General features: G+C 40.9%; 1 protein-coding gene and 1 long non-coding RNA gene across 15 annotated transcripts in view; one reads left to right on the top strand and one right to left on the bottom strand.

Moving 5' to 3' along the window:
* The window catches only part of POU2F1 (POU class 2 homeobox 1), a 121,827-nt gene that overhangs the window by 28,872 nt on the left and 73,879 nt on the right, over positions 1–19,076 (top strand). The gene's annotated exons all lie outside the window — the stretch shown is intronic.
* LOC121109436 lies at positions 8,131–13,028 on the bottom strand. The gene is made up of 3 exons (XR_005846698.1): positions 11,342–13,028; positions 10,147–10,206; positions 8,131–8,425 (listed from the first exon to the last, which is right to left on the bottom strand). It is a non-coding gene; the product is annotated as an uncharacterized LOC121109436 (long non-coding RNA).

Here is a 19,076-nt window from a genome sequence, read left to right as displayed (position 1 = left end):
AAGGTGTAGAAATCTCTTCTTGAGCCACCTTGGTGGACTATTTTTGTTGTTTATAATTTGGACAGCTATTTGTTCCAGAGTTCTGGTGAGAAGCACCAGCTAAGAACCAGCTAAGGTTCAGACCTAGAAAGGCTTAAACGTGAACTTCATAGTGCACGGCTCTCGAAAAGAAGCCTTTCAGGCCCTCCTTAGTTGGATGACACTTAAAAACATCACTGAGAAGTATGTGTGTGTATTCAAAAACTTAAATTAGCGTAAAGCACTGTACTTTAAACCTAAAGTTTATAATACTCGACAGAAATTTCTAATAGTTTAAAAGGCATTTTTTATGACAAAGTTCTGGAAGATGAAACTAATTGCTGTGAGATAGCGTCATTCATACCTAAGTTGTGTGCCTTACAATGTACAGACAAGCACTTTCTGGAATTGATAATTCATCTTCTTCCAACTCCTTCTTCCCAAATAAATCATTTTCAAGGTTATCTACTTGGTTTGATATGTTTGCTTTTGATCTCCTAATTCTGCATTTTCACCGACAGAAAAGTGCTTTTGCTAGCTTGTGGAACACAGTTGAACAGGTAATGATTAAAATAAAATGCCATAGTATTTTAATTCTGGTTTTGGCGCTGCTGCTTCATGCTAGCACCTTACCTCATGGGCTGTATATCCTTTTGTGAGCATATGCTGTTTTGGCAATTCTAGATCGTGGTAATTCTGGAGAAAACATCAACAAGGCTACTTAAAGAAATAAGAGTGACTTGAATTGGTTTATTTTGTAGATTACAAAGCAAGGGAAATCTTCCTTGAAATCTGACTTTTCATGGCAAGTTTATTTTTTTTCCTATCATCAAGTTGCATACGAAATTGTATGGTATGTTATGTTGATTGTAATTAGTCAGATTTTTCTTTGCTCTGTGTGGGAGTAAGGTTTTGTACACCCACACAGGAACACGCTCCCTGTCCCTGCAGAGGAGTTGAACTCACCTCCCTGTCCATTTTTACCTGGCCTACATAGCTTTCTGCTAAGTGTGTGGGTGAGAAGCATTTAATGAACTTTCACTGTATATTTGGTTTGTTTTGATCTGTATTTTATGCAAAATCCGTAATGTCAAGTGTGCTGGTAGCATACTGTGTAGGTAGTAGGAGTGCATCTGATACATGTGGATGCTGTGATTAATGGCAGCGGCTGTAGCTGCCTGAGAACGGCAAATGAACCTTTGTTCTGCCATTCCTCTCCTCTATTCTGTATTTCTGTGACGCATTCCAGTGTTCTGCCATTCCATTCCCCCTTGCTGTGACCCATTTCTCTTCTAGCCTTTCTTGTTGTCATCTGACCGATGTCCTTATTCTCAGTAGTGGAGCTGGACTTGCAGTCATCTTCCCCATCTCACAAATCCTAGACAAACCCTGCCTCCCCATCTACTTGCAGGACTGTTCTGTTTGCTGAGCTTAGACTGACTCCGGGAGCAGATCCTCTCCCAGGTCCTGAATAGGAGATGTGGGTATTGGCCATGCCAGGATGGTTGCCCCAGCTGCTGGGAGCAGAGCACTGGGTGAGGAGATGTTGCCATCGCATCCAAGGTTTGCATCCAAGCAACTGACTACTGTTAATTATCAATCACTAGTATAGAGGTGCTTTTGTTGGAAATTGTGCTGTATACCAGGCGTCATTCACGTACCACCAGTGACAACAGCCTGTGAGCTACTAGCCCTAAAAGAGTAGGTACCATAACAGAAGGCATTTTTTTGATGTAGGTGGGTCTTCGTCATGTAACTTAGTAGTAGGATTGTAATGCTACTTGGAATTTCTAGAAAGATGAAGAGGAACGTTCATATCAGTAAATGTTACCAGTGCAGTGAAGCATAAGGGACAGATAGTATTAGAAGGAGTACTTAGAAACTAACACAAGTGTTTTTCCCTCATCTTGTGGTGAACTTGTGTTTTTTAAATTCCATCAGATTATATCATTTCTGTTCTGTAGAACTCATAACATGTATGTGAAAGGGTAGCATTATTGGTTTGGTGGAACTCTGTTTCTCTATCCAATATTTAAACTCCAAAAGAGGACCACTGCAAATTTTTCATCATATGTCTGTGTGAAACAGGCTTATGGCCTGAATTTTGAGTTTTGTTTGGTCATTCCAATTCAGAGCCCTATGATGCATAATAGAGATACACTTCTTTCTGTTGAATTCTTCTTGAAATAAGCCGTGAAATAATAAATCCTTTCATTAATAGGTCTTAATTACTCAAAACACTTTTTTTTTCCACTTACCTGAGCTGCAAATTTTCAACTGTAGTATCTAGAGCCTTGGAGGTAGAATTCCACAATGAAAAAGACTTCTATTGCTATTCATGAAATAAGCACCACCATGTTGGCACTTGCAGAAACAGATTTCAGCTGAGATCCGTTCCATAGCTTCAAAAAACCACTGAAATGTGGCATGTAGAGATATGAATCTTTAAACCAGCTGAAATAGAGTTAGATCTGCTCTTGTGAAAATGGGAGTGTGGGAGTGGTTGGAACTGTGGGTCTTCTGATAACAATTTAGATGGATTTGAGCCTAACGTTTCTAGAGAGATGCTGCTCTACTCTTTCACTGGTTGTGTATTTCTGCCAGTTCTGGTATCATCTGCCTCTGAGTTGATACAGCAGAAACATTCCCTCCAAGAAAAGAATCCTATTCAGCTGGAGCAGCGAGCAGTGTTAACTTCATGACCACAAAGTCCCTAAAGCTAATAGGGAAATGCGGGGATGGAGGAGGAAGAGGAGGGTCAACTGTTGAAATGGCAGCTGCCATACCTGATCCAGTGGGGAGATCGCAGGGTGCTGTCAGCAGGTGGCTATCCCATAACCAAGTGCCTTTCTAACCTAGATGCCGTTTTTGTTGCTGTTTTTCTTTTCTTTTTTTAAACTTAAACTCCTATAACCCTCCAAAAGAGACTGTTAAACCAGGTTTGGGATTCTTGTGTTCTTTTTCCAAGAGCTGTGTTCAAATTAAGATCGTCTCTTTGCTGTTAGAAGAAAATGGAGCTCTTGAAAATGTATGTCTGTAGTATCTTGAGTGCTCCTTGGTGCTAGTGCCAAGCTGCCATATGTGACTCAGCCCTACAGATTGCATACTTGGTACTGAGATTAAAAGGGTTTTCTGTATCTGTAACTTCTTCCTGTGAAATTTTTCTTTCACACTGGTGCCACCAGAAACTTCTCGAGTTTGTCTTTGTTTTGAACTCTTAGTCATTTGGGAAAGGCTTGCTTACCATAGCTTTGAAACGTGAGGTTGGTTTCTTCTAGTCACTGAGATTCTCACAGGGTCAGTCCAGGATAAACGGTCCATTACATCATCTCCTCCTTCCCAGAGGGCTAATATTTCTTACTACATTCCTTACTACGAACTGTAACTATTCTAATCATGCAAAGTGTAAAGTTTACTAAGTTAAAACAAATAGTTTTCTGCTGCTTAATGTTTAGTTTCCAGACAACAGTAAGCAAGTCTTCAGTCACTTTGATCTGTAGGAAGCTTTCTGAATTCTCTACCACTTTAATGCCTTCTACATGCTCCTGTTTTTGGTGTTAGCAGGAATATTAAGACAGGTTCATCACCTTGACTGCCATGCTTGGGAGAGCTGGCTTCTGTCTCCAGCTCTGGTGGCTTTTTTTCCCTGTGTGACCCTGGTCCAGATGTTTTACTGTAACATTCTTTCCTCCTCCTCCTCATCCCACGCACATTTTTATTGTTTGAGATGGAGACAGTGGCATCATGTTCTGGAGACGTTAGACATAACTGATAAAACTAGGTCTGACTTAATCTTGTCAGTTTGGGTTCTTTTGCCTCTAGTCACTTGACTGTCTGATCTCAATAGTTCTTAACCGTGTTTTTAAGGTCTGAAGAGTCTCCCATATTACAATAACGTACAGTCAACCATCCCAATTTAGATTACTGGTGTCAGATCCAATGAGCTGGTTTTCTTGAAGGCTGGATGCTTTGTTTTAAAGTGATAAGGAACAGCAAGTATATGTTCCAAAACAAACAGGGGAAAAAAAAAGCAACAAAAAACCCACACCAACTGTGGCTCTTAATTTTTGATGCTTATTTTCATTTTCATCTCACTGACACAGTCTAAGCTATTCCTGCTCAATTATGGTTTATTTGATCTCGCCATCCTTCCAGTTTTTTAGTGCTGCATGTCTGAATGTGAAGATTCTTAAAGACTTACTGTACACTCAGAACTATTTCCAGCTCATCTGCTCTGTTCTGGGATTGCAGTCAGGCCATATATTTCAGTTTTACGTAGGTCATTGTGAGACAGGAAGGATTTTCACAGATAATAACTGAGGCACTAGGGGCACTAGATGCCGTAAAGGCATCTAGATATAGTTCTTCTCTCTTGTGGACTCGCTTTGTTAAAGGTACAATCAGGGTAAAATTGGTGCCTAATTATTGCCTGTGGATTTCTTCATGTCTTGTCCCCATGTTAAAAAGAGGGAGGTCTGAAACCAAGTCTCTTATGCCAAAAGTTAATGTTGTGAATGTTGAACTTTTTTCTTTTTTTTCGTAGATCAGGATTTTACACCGTTACGAGTATTAACCCTTCCATTAGAATTTCACGCTTAAAGTGAGAACGGTAGCAAAGATGGCCATGGAATCTACATTTGAATTACATCCGTTCCTTTTTCTGCTTACTGTGATGCAGCAGTCTGTACAGAGAAGATGGGGCTTCTGTCATAACCCAAACTCCCTCTAAGTTAGGTCCTTTCTTCTGCCTATGCACCTACCTGCCTAAACTTCATTTTAGTCCCTGGGAAGTGTATTACTCTGATCTTTGGATGTGCATGTAGCATTAAAATTGTAGGAGATTGGCTCTCAGGGGAAGGTTTTGGGCATAGAGTACTTCTTAAGCTGTAGGCCTAAACTGTTGCCTAGAGGTGCATCCATTTGGCAGTTCCCTGTGACTGACTTTTAGGAAAGATTACTCCCCCAGCTTCTTCTGCTATTTTTTTCTGTTTTCCTAAAATGCTTACATATTTAAATGAGCATCTGCTGTAATGTGTTGAAGTAACTTTAAGTGTCCTTGGTGAGGTCAGGGGTATTCTGTAGGTGAGTTGCACTTAAGAGCTGCTGCCTGGCACTCGCAGTCCATAAGCACTGTGTTCATTCCTTGGCTCTGCTCCTGGGCATAGTACCCACACTGGAGGAGAGCAGTCCTGCAGAATGCAATTTTACACTGAAGTCACATGGATGCCTTCAGTGTCCGTTCTTGGAAAGCTTAATTAACAGAACTAATTACTGTTTCGAATAGATTTTTTGTTTCTTGATGTGTGTTAATGTATGGCGTAAGTAGAAAGGCAATGAAGCTGTCATGTTCGTGGCTGCTTGTGTGTAAAGCTCAGCTCTCTGAGGGAGTTACAGGCATGGCCCAACATTGCCTTTTTCCAGAAGACGTGGGCTTCCGAAACAGAATTGCTACTGACAGTCCACTTAATAAATAAGTAAATCAGTTAGTGGGTAAAACTCCCGTCTCTTGGGTCACCAGCGTGCACTGAAACGTGTGTGTGTGATCCCAGGCTGCTGAGGGACGGTGTTTGCGGTTGTGCTCGCTGTTGGCAGTGATGCATATGCTTCCTTCGTGCAGCTTTTCTGGGAGGCTGTTCTGCTTGTTCCTTGGCTTGTCTTGTAGCCACAGTGTGGCTTTGCTTTGTCTCAGCTCAGAAAATTGCTGCTGCTGTTGGCTGTGCGGGTTTGTTCTGTGAGCGCAGGCTGCAGGTCTCAGGAGGAGGGCGAGCCTTGCAGTTCTAATCTCTCCGTGCGTTGCCTCTGGTCAGGCAGTGGATTGTTTTTCTGGTTTTGTTCCTCCGGGTGGCATCTGTCTTCAGGAGAAATTTCCTTGCAGCCAAGCGTAGACTGCTGAACTGTGGCCGTCTCAGTATTGCTGTTTCTGACTGCTAGGCTGAATTAATTATGTGAGCGGTTATAATGTAGGTGCTCGAAATGTTTGTGGCTGTGCGAAATGGAAGGGTTGCTCTTACAGGAATGTCTTCCCTTCCTCTGCAGCCTTTTTGTTTTTGTTGTCTTCACTTTTTAAAAACTTTCTCCTGATTAATAGCATCTCATATTTTAAACATATCAAATTGTTTTTGTGCCACTTGGGGTACCTTTTGTATCTATTAATGCCTTTTGTGATCTTTTGGTCAACGTTAGAAGTGTTTCCCATGCCTTCGCGGCATTCCACTGCAGTTTTTCAGGCTTTACCTCGCTGTGACTTTCTGGTTGGATACTTTTGTTATAAACTAATCGACCGTTTATTTCTTGCTTAAAGTATTCTTTATATAATTGATTTGGTATTCCCTGAAGGTTTGTCTTAAAGTCCCGTTTCAAAGGAATGAAAAACTGTTATTTAAAAGATTAAGTTCCAGCTACTTCATGCACAGTATTATGGATGGGAACAATACAGCCATGTGCAGCCAGATGTTGCAAGATCAGCGCAAACCTGACAAAGTCTAGGAGGGATTCTGCTCTTGCTAGGTAAAGACTTGAACAAATACATGCGACTTGCAGTGTTCCCCAAAGGCTTAAAGAAATGAATTCTCTCAAATCAGAGTGTGAATTCTTTGGGAAAGTTTGCTCCGCTGAGAACACCTCTCAGCATCTCCAGGGACTGAAAACTATAAAGGTCTTTGGTTCAAAGCAAGCTGGAGTTTACACAAGGCAAGGGTGGAGAAATAATAAATTCAGTGAAGACTGTAGTGCACAGGTATCGTGTTTCTTGGAGAAAGTGTGTATATGTAGCTGTATTCTGTGCTAGCTGAGTTATCTTGTTCTCTGCTGAAATATTCTGGTAGTAGTAAGGGGAGAGCTTTAGGTGTTCACATTAAGTTTCATCTTTAAAGAAATGAAGTTATTCTGGGCTGGAATAGCGACTTAGATCATAGATACCTTTAAGATTTAAGTTATAGTCAAAAAAGACCCAACTCACATAATTAAAGTCTTCCAAATACAGAACAAATATGTATTATACAGTGTTTGTATTATTTTTGCTTCTGCTGCTCGATAGTTTTACTAGGCAGTGGGCAGGACTTAAGATAGTCAGAACCTATTTAGCTATTAAACAACAACAGAAAGTGTAATGTCTGTGCTTTGTGCTCATAAGGAAGTCATGACTATTGATAAGTTAAAAGTATGCTGTGTATAAATAGGCTAAACACTATAAAAGTAATGGAAATGTTACTTAGCGTTTTACTGGCGCATAAAATGTAGTGTAATGTTACCTATGAAGGGAAGGTAGGCTACAGCAGTCCTTTTTCAGGAGAAAAATTGTACACCACTGTCGTGAAATAGATATTAAAGCATTACTGGTGCAGCTTTGCCTATTCAACTCCTGCTAAGCTTATTTATGCAAACTGTACTGGAGTCCAGGCTTTCTGAAAATGTTCGTGTTGCTCCAGTGCATTTTTAGCTTATTTGATGTGTGTGAAGGTTCCAAGTGGCAATGCTGCTTTAAAATTAAAATGATTTTTTTTTTTGCATTTCAGCATGTGGTGTTTAAAAAGGTGTGTTGCTCCAAGTAACAGATGGGAACCCTTTTACCTAATTTAAAAGAATTCCTGAGGAGAAACCTGGGAAAACACTGCATGTGGAAATTTCCTCTTCTTCATGGGGCAAAGTGGGGACGTATCAAGAAATGGAAGCTGGAACTTGAAAATGTTATTTCGCTATCTAAGAAAACTAGTTTTCAGGCCACTAGGGCTGTGGAGTCAACTCTTATGTCCAGAGAATTTTGATTAAATTTGAGCACAACATCTTCCTTTGTGCAAAGGTGGCTCTCTGTAGCTTTTCCTCCTAGAGCATGTACTGTTCCAGTCCTTATTTCAAACGTTTACATTCTTTGCATCTACTTTGAGCCCTAGAATTTTTTTCTTACACCTTAAGCTTTGGTACACTGTGTGTTTGTGAAGCTGACAAGGTAGATGTTAAAAGAATGACCTATTCACAGGTCGAGGCTGAGAAAGTGTAGCATACACATACAGCATATTATGGAGTGGGAGAGAACAAAAATAGATTCAAGAAGAGAGCAGTTATACCTTTATCTGTTTTCCAGATAGCAGGGAAAAAACAAGTACTGACAGAAGATCGGATTTACTTTCTTTGGGAATATATTTTTATTGTTAAACTGCCTAAACCCTCTAATTTGGGTGTGACACTAAAAGCCCGTGAGCTATTGAACCACAGTTTGACAGAACTTTTGGGATAGGTGTACGTTTAAGTCTGAGTTCCAAAGAAAGGTGAGATTATTTGATCATGCTGGCCGTTGCTCTACCTGTTGTCCACTTGATCACGTTTGACAGAGGCATGGAAGTCTCAAGGATACAACTAGGTTCTTAGGCATTCCCTAACAGATGGTCAAGTAGAAACTCTGCTGCTGCTCCTGTGAAAAGGAAGAGTTCAGAAGTTTTATCAATTATTTAAATATATATATGTATATATATAAATATATAAATGCAGGAAAGAGACCTGTATAAAACACCCTTAAAATCAAAGAATCATTAAGGCTGGAAAAGACCTTTAGGGTCAGCTAGTCTAACCATCAGCCCATCACCACCATGTCCTCTAAACCATGTCCCTCAGTGCTACATCTGTGCATTTCTTGAGCACCTCCAGGAACAATGACTCCCCCACCTCCCTGAGCAGCCTGTGCCAATGCCTCATTACTCTTTCTGAGAATTTTTTCCCTAACCTTTACCTGATACCCTAGTATCTACCCTTGCAGTTAGACAGTTGTTTCATGTGGTGAAAAGTACAGCTACTTTTAACTAGATCAGTTCTTTAATCTTGTCCTTGGGAGGCCCTACAAGCCAACTGAGGAGGGAGAGCAGGAGAGGAAGTAAGCGAGGGGCATGAAATTTGTTTCGGAAGACATGGTTGCCAAAAGAAATGCTTGCCAAAGGATGGCTTCTCTGCCATGTGGTTTCTTGTACTGGAGTGATGCAATTTTCTTGAGCTTTTCTGGAAATGAGGTCATGCAGAACAGCTTTTTTGTGGGTGGAGTCTGATGTATGAAAAGGGACAAGCTCTTGCTTTAGTCATAATCTAGTTAGAAAAAACAGCTGCAAGATGCAAACACTCTGGAAAAGAACCTTTGCCTACTGAATTATATTACCACGACTTGTGTTTTCATAGCACTTCTGTCCTGCTTTGTTTTACTGGGGAGAAAAAGTTCTGCACATTTGTTTGCCAAAATGTGAAAACAGTGTTTAGCTGCCTACGTTTTCATGAGAGCTTTTGTTCTGGAAAAAAAGATGGTATGTAAAAAGGCTGACTGCTTAAGGAAAGCTCTGAAATGGAGCAGTTCTTTGCTGTTTCTTTTCTCAATTAGAATATTACACATCAGATTTTAGTTCTACCCAAGATAGATATATGTATAGTCTGGACTTCATTTTGTTCCTTGCTACTGTGGGGCAGAAAGTAGAATCATCCCAGAGAAAAAATGAGAAATTCATGGATGTCTTTTCATTCTCTGTTGATGGAAAGAGTTGACAAAACTCAACCTTGTGTGTGGTAGCATTTTTTTTTGGAATCATAACAGTATATCAACTAATTTTAAACATGCTTATCTTTCAACTGTTTATCAGTAAGATCAAACTAGTAATTCTAAGAAATGAACATTACTTCAGCTGTCTTCAGTCCATTTAGAAAACGTGTTAATACTGAGGCAACATCTGCTGTGGCTTTCTCTTGGCATTGTTCGGTGCATTAGATTTTGCAAGTTGTCTTCTATTTGAAGGAAGCTGAAAACATGAGTGCAAGTGTGTTCTGAAGTGTAAGACTTTGGAGTGATCTCAGTCTAATGCTTTACTTAAGAGGAAACCTCACTTTATAATGTACAACCGCTAAGATACTGAAGAAGGTAGTGATTGACTACCAGCAGCAGCTACTCTGAACTGGTATGAGAGGATGACTTGAGTGACACCTACATATGTATATCTGATTACAACATCATTCCTTAGGCACTGCTGTTTCAGGAAGAAGAGTCTACTGAAGCTGTGGTTTCACATGTAGATAAGTCAGAGTGACAGCTCTCTGAAGCTGAAATGGGGAGTAGTGTTTACCTTTAGCCATTGCCTCCGGCCTCATGTTTTTTTTTCTCACCTGTTCTTGGAATGTCTTCTACCATTCTGGCAAGTTATATGCCCTTCTGGAAGGGTCTCCCTGTGAAAGCCAACAGAACACAGAAATGTTATCTTATAATGTTGAAGGGACTGGGTTCAGGAGTGAGATGGCTTACCACCTATAAAAAGAGGCTATAAACTCCACCTGAATTCTGCATCTCCTATGACTAAGTTTGATGCCTCAGAAAAGACAGACTACTTCCTGTCTGTTTACTCCTTCATTATACAGTCTCTATCCTTGTGACTGTTTTCAGTGAGCTCCAAGGCCACTGTGAGGGGAGTAGTAGAGCCATCTGTTGTGCTTTGGCTGGGGAAAGGGAAGAAAATGAGGACTTTGTTTCAGTGATAGACAGCCATTAGATGGAATTAGTTATAAAATCTAAATGTATTGTGGGGCTATGGTTTAAACAACAATTTAAACCAAACTAGATTGTTTTTGTTCAGCCCCCACCGTAAGTAGAATTTGCTCTTCTGCATTACTCTGATGCCTGACACATCATGCCTGATACACTGACACATCAATAAAATATTTCAGCTCCTTCTATCTTCGTATGAATTCAGTAGATGAAGTAATTTGCATTCATAATGCTGTCAAGGGGGAAATACTACATAAGTTAGAATAACACAGGTTGCCCAGAGAGGTGGTGCATGTTCCATCCCTGGAGACATTCAGAGCTCTGAGCACCCTGATCTAACTGTAGATGTCCCTGATCATTGTGGGAGAATTGGGTTAGATGACCTTTAAAGGTTCCTTCCAACTCAGATGATTCTGTAATTGTCTTCCTTTCTCCCTTTCTAGAAAATGGGAATGATGTTTCCCTTTTCCCAGTCACCTGGGGGTCTTCACTTGACACCCATGACTTTTCAAATATGAGAGTGGCTTGGCAGCCATCAGCCAGTTCCTTCATGACCTTGGGATGCAAGTTGTCTGACCCTTAGACTTGCTCCCTCTTCTCATTTACCAGAGAGAAGATGTTCTCCTTTGCCTGTTTCTTCTGACAAACGTACCTATGGAATTCCTTCATGTTATTTTTCACATCCCTCACCAAGTTCAATTCCATCTGTGCCTTGGCTTTCTCTGTACTGTCTCTGCATGTCCGGATAGCATCACTGTGTTGTTCCCAGGCCACGTATCCCTGCTTCCTCTGCTTGTGCTTTTCCTTCTTTTCACTCACTTTTACTGGCAGGTCCTTGCTTAGCCATGCTGATATCTTGCCTCCTCTACTTGATTTCTTATGCTGGGGGATGGAGAGCTCTTGTGCTCTCAGAAAGGTGTCCTTGAAGAGCTGCCAGTTCTGTTTTGTTCCCATGTCCCTAAGGACAGTCTCTCAGGGGATCTCATCCAATAATTTTTTTAAACAGCCAGGAATGTTCTCTCCTGTAGTTCAGAGTCTTGACTGCAAATAAGATGATGTTTCTTCAGTCCTCATGAAGAGTTAGGTACAATGAGAATAATCAGGAGTTTGTGAAAATTGAGTCAACAAAAGGCATAAAGGAGGCCCTAATGGGTAGAAGGTACTGGTCTGGGGCTTCTGGGAGTCGGTATGAGATGTTATTCGTGGTGTGGTCCTGGCAGTTGTGTTCCCATGGTGATAGGAAAGCACTCGGTTATCTGCTTCTTGTGCTGGACTTGTATTGGACAGATGGAAATCAAAATACAGATCTTCTACTTCTTGCATAATTAACATTTGCATCTCACTGCTGTGATATGTAGCTGAGGCCAAAAGATTAACAGGATCAGGGGAAAAAAAGGGGATTATTCATTTACAGTACATTATGTTAGGTTAAATGAAAGCTTTGTAAAGCCTTTGTAAGGAATTGAAAAACCATTATACAACAGGGAACAAATAAAGTGCTAACTAAAGGGGATTAGGAAGAAACTTCTCTAATAAGTAGGCTATTCCATGGGTGTCTGCTGTGAGGTTTCTTGCACCTAGTATTCATCAAGCAAGTTTTAGGTGTATTGCATTTTCACAACAATTTTAATGTCCATTTTACCAGGTGTTACCTGTTGATTTGAATGTGAATGTGTAGCTGGGAAGATTGCTCAGGAAGCCAAGTTTAAATTTAGCTGTACATAAGATTTCTTTCTAGAAGAGAGAGCCTCTGGAGAAAGGGTAGGGTCTGCTGTAATCAAAGTAGGACTAGAAACCCGAGGAAGAAATAGCAAGGGTGATTGCTTATGGCAGTGGTGTATGATGAAAATTGTGAGGAGGAGCACATGAAAGGCAAAATCAATGGTGGGGAGGTCAGCGGTGTTAACGTCATCACTTAGGGAATTCTAACAGCGCAGCTACAATAGTGGGTGAAAATAGAAGCAAACTTTTGATTTCAAGTGTGGTTAATATCTTAAACTGAAAATCCATATTAAAAACCAGAGAGGCGAATTAACCACCAATCACAGGGACTCTCAATATGATGTGTATGTTACTGTAATGAGGCAGGACAAGCAAATAGGAGACTTTCATAGTCAAACTGATTTATTGGGCAGGTAGGACAGATTAGCTGTAAGCTGAAGTAATGTTGTAAGGTTCCAATGCACACCATGAAGTAAAAATTGAAAGAGGAAGTGTGAGGGAGACTGAAGGAGCTTTCAGATCATGGAGTCTAGTTGTTGACTTGCAGCCAAATGGTTGCTGACAGCTACAGATCTCAGTGAGATAAACAAGCACTGATAGCCGATATCTTTAATAACAAAAATGGCCGAAATCAAATAAGTTTAAATGAGAAGGCTAGTTTAAGTTGTCCCTCTGCTACTTGGTATCTACTTCACATCAATAGAAGCTGCTTGATGGACAAGTAATTGCCAATATACTCATATTTAAGGGGATATTACATATTAAAAAATAAAAAGTTTACTACAAAAAACTACATATATTTAATTATAGAAATAGAAACAAGTAAAGAGTGCCCCATGCAGTGCTACAGATTTTGGGCAGAATGACTAGAAAGCTGCACGAGGGGAAATGATGTGGGTGTGATAGCCAATGCTTTGCTGAACAAGAGACAGTGGTGTGTTGAAGTGGCCAAAAATGTCAATGGCATCCTGGCTTCTATCAGAAACACTGTAGCCAACAGGAGCAGGGAGGTGATTTCTACCTGTACTCAGTCCCGGTGATGCCGCACCTTGAGTACTGTGTTCAGTATTGGGCCCCTCACTACATGAAGGGCATCATGTCCCTGGAGTGTGTCCTGAGAAGGATGAAAAGGCTGATGAGGGGTCTGGAGCATAAGTGTTATGGGGAGTGGCTGGGGGAACTGGGATTGTTCTGTCTGGAGAGGAGGCTCAAGGCTGACCTCATCACTCTCTACAACTGCCTGAAAGGAGTATGTGGTGAGGTGGAGCTCAGCCTCTTCTCCCAGGTAACAGCGATAGGATGAGGTGGAATGGTTTCAAGCTGTGCGAGGGGAAGTTTAGGTTGGATATTTGGAAAAATTTCTTCTCCAAAAATGGGGGTCAGGCATTGGTACAGGCTGCCTCGGGAGGTGATGGAGTCACTGTCCCTGGAGGTGTTCAGGAAACATTTAGATGTGGCACTGACGAGCATGGTTCAGTGGGCAGTGTTGGTGATAGATGGGCAGTTGGACTAGATGATCTTTGCGGTCTTTTTCAACCTTAATGTTGTATCCTTTCCCTTTTTCCTGTGAATGTAGCAGAGGAGTACAACTGTAGTCTGGTCTTCAGTTATCTTTCTATTAGCTTGAGAGACCAAGAGTCCTAGATACGGCTTTCTCACTTTGTTAACTGCTTTCCTTCTAAAACAGCAGCCTGTGTTTGCTCTTTGAAGTGGTTATGTCCCAATTAGCAAGTAAGGAGTACAGGCACAGTCTGGAACACATTGTCTGATGTAGTCAAATGGTGATGCAACAGTCTACCTTTTTCAAGCTATTATGCGGTGAAGCCAACTGCCATAGCAGCTCTCTGTAGAAGGAAGCAGCACCTTTCTCCCTGCCTCCAGCCACTTTCTGCTTTTATCTTACCAAGTTCCTGTGCTACTTAAACACCTCTTTGGACTGATAAGGCCAGAGCAACCCAACCAAGCATTAACAACAACAACAAAAAAGGGCAATAGTGAGGTTTTTATCCCCTCCCCTGGTGGCAGGTAGCTCTTAGTTGACTGACCAACCTGTGGAGCTGTTGTCTGCAGGTGTTTTCTGAAGAGCGCAGGGGTGAGCCTACATCCTAATGTAGCAGAAAGTTTGCGGACTTCTTAGCCTATTTTCTGAAGAAGTTCCCTCCCCTCTCTGTTGAGCTTACTGATTTCATCTGGCATGACTGTAAACTATCTTGTTTGCTGGTGAGAAGAGTCATACAGGCTTCTAACTAACCTCAGGGTCATGAGTGAGAATGCAGTCTTTGAACCTCTCTGGATAATCACCTGCTTCTGAGTGTCCAAAGTGTTTCCTAAAAACCGACATGAAATAAATGAATATAGAGAGGGAAAGGAATGTTTGGAGTTATGTATGAGCTGGATTTCTAAAATCTGCACCGTGAGTCAGTTTGCATTTAGTAATTTACAATGACTGGAAAGAAATCTCTAATTTGTTGTTACATTTCAGTAAATCTTAAATGGCCGAGGAAACTGCAGAGAGGAGATGAGAAAAATGAGCAGGTCAATAATGTAAAAAATGAAAAATGTGCAGGTTCATTTCAAAACTAGAGGCCAGTTTCACTTATTTGAGTGACGAGATAATTTTTGGTCAATAAAAATAATCTCATATCAATTTATATGATTTTCTGGGGTAGGAGAGAAAGCCTTGTCAGATGAATTTGCTGTAAGCTTTTTCATTTCTTGTTAAGATTAAAGCTTTGTTTTGTAATTGTATTGATGAAATACACTCTTTCATAATATATTTGATTTAGAGTGGCTTGCTTTATTGATTACCAAATTAAAGTGATACAAAATCAATAGTAGCACACACTAAAGGGATTAAGGACAGGATAACTGAAAAATCTCAATGTAGTTGTTAATGGAGAGTCAATGTCTACTAGCTGTGTCTTTCAGCAAGTATTCTTCAGTATCTGTCAGTGATCAGGAATAAGTGTGGAAAGAGTGAAGTTTTCAGAGGATGCAAAGATCTAAGATTCACCAGTCTTTCTGGGAAATTAGCCAATTCAGCCAGAACAACACTATCTATTAAATGTATAGTGAAAGACATTTGGATTTCCCCTTTAGAAGAGCCTGCCCTCTGAAGTACGGGGGCTCTAAAAGTGAATTGAGTTGTGATAAATTACAATCTGGAAGTGGCTTTTGCAGTAAGACTTGCAGTTATGATAGCAAATATATAATTCTTGAAGTACAAGTGCTGTTGAGACTGGTGTACCACCATGAGTGGTGGTAGTAGGAGGTTTGTAATATTAGAAAAGTTGGTAACAAAAATGAATGCTTTTCTGAGAAGAGTCATGGAGGACTCGGTTGGAAAAAAAGCCTGTTAAGCTGAATTTAAAATTCAGAATCTTTGATAAACCAAGTTAGACTAAGTAAACAGTGGCTTGTTCACAGTACGTAAAGGGACTTCATTATAAGTCAAAGGTATGTAACAGGATCGAGCTGGAAACTGATCCTGGGTAACTTTAGTCTCCAAGCGTGCCTTGTATTTATAAAAAGAGACATCAAGCTAATACCTAAAGCTAAGGAAATGGAAAGCTCCATCTCTTGGAGTGTTTTAATCGCTATGCTATCTTTCACACGTTCCATCACCTTGTCTTCAGGACTCTTCAGGTATCTTTAACCCTCATTCCCTCTTACCTTCTTATCCCCATCTACCCCCTCCCTTATGCTCTGTAATAAGTAAGTGACATGTGTTGAGCTAGTGCTGATCTGGCTAACACTGCTGTAATTGCACATGGGCAATTTCATTGGAAGTTTATCCTCATCATGCATCAACTGTCACGAATAGAAACCAGCAGCAGGAATAAGAAATGTAGGAGACAGAATGATGTGTTCTTAAATTCTGTATTTTTTGAAGCTCTCAAAACCTGTTTCAATTTTGGTTTAAGTGATGCATCTGAGTGAGTTTTTGTATATATTTGTGGGCATATTTGCAACTTCATCTGGAGAATCTCCTCCTTAACACTTGAGATTAAATGTTTTTGTTATACCAGTGTTAGCTGGTGCTGTACCTGAAATTCTTTCAAAATGACATGACTTCCAGTATAGAATCACTTGAATTTTTAGCTTCTCAAATTCCATCTTATGCCATAGAAGCATAGGAGGATCACCAAGGTTGGGAAAGACCTCCATGATCATCTAGTCCAACTGTCCACCTACCACCAATATTTTCCCACTATCCATGTCCCTCAGCGCTACTACTAAATGTTTCTTGAACACCTCCAGGGACTGAACCCACCACCTTCCTGGCCATCCTGTTTGAGCACCTGACCACTCTTTAAGGGAAGAAATGTTTCCTAATATCCAATCTGAACCTTCCCTGGCACAACTTGAAGCCATTCCCCCTTGTCTTATTACTAGTTGTATGGGGGCAGAGGCCAAACTCCACCTCACCACAGCCTCCTTTCACGCAGTTGTAGAGAGTGATAAGGTCTCCCCTGAGCCTCCTCCCAGCTCCCTCAGCTGCTCCCCATAAGGCTTATGCTCCAGACCCCTCACCAGTCGTTTTGTCCTTCTCTGGACACACTCCAGGGACTTGATGTCTTTCATGTAGTGAGGGGCCCAAAACTGAGCGCAGTATTCGAGATGCAGCCTCACCAGTGCAGAGTACAGAGGGATGATTACTTCCCTGCTCCTGCTGGCCAAGTTCAGCCAAGTGTTGACCAACATCCTGAGGTCTGTTTCTTCCACACAGTCTTCCAGCCACTGTCCTAAGCCTGTAGTATTGCCTGGGGTTGTTGTGGCCACAAATGCAGCACCCAACACTTGCTCTTGTTGAACTTTCTGTATGTCCATCTCAGTTTTATATGTAAATTGTGTTTACCTATTGTTTGCAATGCAGATCAGTTTTCAATTGGGTTTTCCATTCTTTGCCTTTTTTTAACCTGAGATGAACTGTTAAAACAGTGCATACTATGCCATGCCTATAGGGAAATACAAATACAAGCCTTTTTTTTTCCTATTCCCTAATGAATTGTGATTTTTTTTCAATTGAGTGGGCTTGCAGTCATCATTTTTAACACTAAATGGCGTGTTTCACTTGCTCAGCGGTTGCGCCCTGTTAAAGCTTTGTGTGTTTTTTCCTGGTCATTTTAATGCCACCAGCTCAGCTGTTTCTTTGAAGTGCTGCTGATTAGTCTGGAAGTAAATTTGGAATGGAATTCAGAGAGGATAGAGAAGAAAACTAAAACTGCTTAAGCAAATGAGCACCTTTCAAGTTTGATGGATTAAGGATAGTTCCCACAGGTGGGGTAACAGACGAAGTTTGCAGATCCACAATATCATAGGTATATTAGTGGGTAAATAAAATGTATAGCTAACTTCTGGTATGCACACTATACTATTCTTGTTTGCTTATATTTCCCTTTTATACACAAATGTCTATTCTAGTATAAAACAGCTGGTATAATGGAGACCTCTTGCATGCTTACATGCTGAATGTTCCTGGGTAAGCTTGGCTCGCTCTTCTTGAAAACCAGAGATCACTTGTAGATAGAAGATTAAGCCAGGTACAAGGACAGGCATTTTGAAGTCAACACAAATGGAACTGACTGATATTGAGACTATTTCTATCAGTAGCCTGCTCTTCAGAAAGAAATAAGGATCATACTGTTATTTTTATATTTAGCCAGATTCCTTAAAGAAAGGAGATTGCACCATTTTTGTCCAACTGTTCTTTCCCCTCACCCTCATAAGAAGCTGTCAAATTGAAACCCAATTAAACAAGTGGTGATATTTCAACGATACCAAGCTCCTGTAGTGTTTATGAAAGTGGAGAAAAAGAGATGAGGTCCTAATTTTATGTAGAGTAGGATAAGCAGGCATACCACTCCAGGTGCAAGGTCTTTCATATAACAATTTTTTCATGGAAATATCTGCTGTATTTCTGTGCTCGATGGTAGTCAAAGCAAATTCAATGCCTGGACTTAACAGAGTGCAGAGCAAAATAAGAAAAAACAGCATTGTGCTAAAAGTCTATATTAATACTTCTTTGTCCCGTGTTCTGTACTGTGCAGCTCTTCTCTCCCTACATGAAAAAGATGTAGAAAACCAGCTTTGGAGATCATTGTATAGAAGCCAATCACCCTTCTATCAACATCTGTGTAGGCTAGAGATTATCATCCCAGAAAAGGTAGAGCTATGGCAGAAGTCAGTGAAGCCTCACGGAGGGGTGAATAGAGACATGATTCACCGTCTCTTTTTGTGCAAGAACTGGAGGGAATGAAGTAGTGCTACAGAAGATGATATTCACAACAAGTTAAAAAAAAAAAAACACCAAGTTTTTAAGTATGTATTTAAGCTCTGGAACTCATTGCTGTAGGATGACTCCTAGAAGTTTACGTAGGCTCTAAATAGTGTTGAACAGATTAATTGGGAGGAAAAATTCCCCGGGATTTACTTAGTGTTCATATACATCCTCTGGCCCAAAAAGTCTGAGCTGTAATTTGTGGGAAGAAGAAAGCTGGGGAGGGAAGTTCAAGGCTGGATTGGGTGGGGCTGTGGGCATCCTCATCACAGTGGGGGGCTGCCCTGCCCATGGCTGGCAGGGGATTGGAGTTGGAGTGGGCTTTGAGGTCCATTCCAACCCAAACCTTCTTGTGATTCTATGCACCTTCTGTGTTCTTGCACTGCTAGTGAGGCATCAGCTTTTTGTCCAAGCCTGTAGGTCTCTTGTCACTTGAAATGACAGTCTGAGTAGCAGAAAGTTGTGCTGTTTGTGGTCGTGTTGAAAAAAAGGAGAGGAAGCTCGGTCCTTGCTTGCCCGTCTGCAGTTCAGATCAGGCCCTTACCCTTCTAC

Source organism: Gallus gallus, chromosome 1 (assembly GCF_016699485.2).
Source record: "Gallus gallus isolate bGalGal1 chromosome 1, bGalGal1.mat.broiler.GRCg7b, whole genome shotgun sequence".
In the NCBI taxonomy this organism is placed as follows: Eukaryota; Metazoa; Chordata; class Aves; order Galliformes; family Phasianidae; genus Gallus; species Gallus gallus.
This window is presented reverse-complemented; position numbering and strand designations above follow the sequence as displayed.